Source organism: Loxodonta africana, chromosome 2 (genome assembly GCF_030014295.1).
Source record: "Loxodonta africana isolate mLoxAfr1 chromosome 2, mLoxAfr1.hap2, whole genome shotgun sequence".
Lineage (NCBI taxonomy): Eukaryota > Metazoa > Chordata > Mammalia > Proboscidea > Elephantidae > Loxodonta > Loxodonta africana.
Window position 1 is genome coordinate 195,251,634 of NC_087343.1, and position 2,196 is coordinate 195,253,829.

Consider the following 2,196-nt stretch of genomic DNA (forward strand, 5'->3'; position numbering starts at 1 on the left):
CACCACAGGAAGGGCTCAGGGACCCACTGGGCCCACTGTGAGATGAACCTGAGCTAAGGCTCCATTAATAACCTGACCTCCATACACCTCCACTCTGACTGATGAGCCACAGTGTTGTTTTGGGTCTCCTGGAATTAGTGTCATTTCAGAGCCAGTGTGCAGTAATCCCCTAAAATCTGAATATTTCCTTTTCCCCAATGAACAGTCACTCCTGTAAAAGGCCATAGATCCTTTTTGGGAAGGCTGGGAGAAAGATTAACAGTAGAAATTTTGGGCAGTGCAGTGGGATCCTTCCTCAAGTTGACCCAGCCTCCCCCGTGGGTCTGGCTCAAGTTTGGGAAATGATTGAGGGGTCATGACTATTCTGGCGATTCACCATCCTGCTGTTCACTTGACCTAGAATTCTTCCACTTGTTCCGTGTCAGATCAATTAAATATTTAGCAGAGTTTGCCAGCTATTTCACTCCTAGGGACACCGTGACTAAGTAGCCAATGTTATAAGTCCATACAAGTCAGAGAATTCTGATTACTGTTTTTACTGTGCTGTCCATTGCAGCAACCATACCCACCTTGTCTTTATCAACTGAGTGCCGCCACTTGGCCCCATGACCTCACGGGTCCAATCAGCCCCATTGTAGTTAGATGTCTTAATTTAGTTAGGGCAGTTTCCACTGTCAAATCTGACTTACATAAATAGTAATCACAGCAGTCTTCAAGGATGCTGGGGCTCCCTTCACAAATCTGTTTGTCACTGTTGTGGTAAAATGTATGTCCTCAAGGCACTCCATGAGTGGGTCTGGGGGTCTAACCTGAAAAATCCATTCTAACATGCCAATTTCCCTAAGCCTTTGGATACCTTCTTCTACAGTATACCAAGGCAGGACTTCAACTTGATTTAGTGTAAGCCACTACTTAATCCATGCTTCAGTGAACCAACGAAATAAATTATTAGATTCTTTTCTAACTTCTCAAGCTGGAGCACTGAATGAAGAATCTGTGCTCAGGGGCCCTTATCAATAAACTCAGATTGATTCAACTTTATATTCTTTGCACCATTATCCCACACCCTTAATAGCCATTCCCACACATACTCCCTAGGTTTCTGTTTGTACATGTTAGAAAACTCAAGCAGTTCTTTTAGAGTGTAGCATACCTCCTCATGGGCCACACTTTGTACTTCAGCTGTTGGGGCTCACTGGAACTAAAGTCTAGTTATATGTCTAGAAGCAAAAATGGGTGGTAGGCATGGGTCCTGGGGACATCCAGCAATGTCTTGTAAAGCATCTACCTCAGGCAAAGCCCCAGGCAATGTCCCACGCACCACCTTAGGCAATATCTCAAAGACTCTTCAGACACAGCCAGGTTAATCTCATTAGATGGAGGTGAAAGGGATAATGGTTTTACTGGGGAGGGTGGCTTAGCAGACAAAGATGGAGTAATCTCTTTAGGTGGGAGTAAGAGGGCTGGTTGTTTTGGCAGAAGTGACTCAATGGAATTTAGGGACTGTTTCCCCAGCTTCCTGATTATCTGCCCATATGTCCCACCCCAAGTTTCAGGGTCCCATTTCTTCCCAATCAATGCCCTCACTTTAACTTCAGACACCATTTGAAGTTGGGAATTCAACTGGCACTGTAATTCAGACACTCTTACGATAAGACTCTGAGTTTGTTTTTCAGCAATATCTGCTCTGTTACTACAAGAAATAAGGCTGCAGTGTAATGGATTGCTTTTGTGTGGCCTTTTTTGTCAGGGGACAGCCCCAGCAAGGAAAGACTGTCACTGTGCATCCTGGCAGATAATCCAAAGAACTGACACGTAGCCCTTTCCAGATTCATGAGTTTATTCAGGGAAACATACTGACACAGGCAAGCAGCTGCTCTCCAGTGGCAGCCAGCTGGAGTATTTTCTGCAACCACCTAGCAAGGGACCCAAGCTTCTATACCATTCCAGTTGGGACCAAGGCTCATTGTTTTTCACCCACGTCCTTGGGCAGTCAGTGTTCCCAAGGACTTCACATCCAGGCCCAGATGTTTTCCTTCTTGTTGCTAAGGCATTCATTCCTCGGCCTTGGCGGGTGGCCCAGTTATGCCACTCCTGGCCTTGTACCTTAGCCCGAGGCCATCCCGAATTCATCCCAGCATGCTTCAGGGAAGAGCAAAGCTGATTCCATTAGGGAGGGGATGCATATAGCTGAAT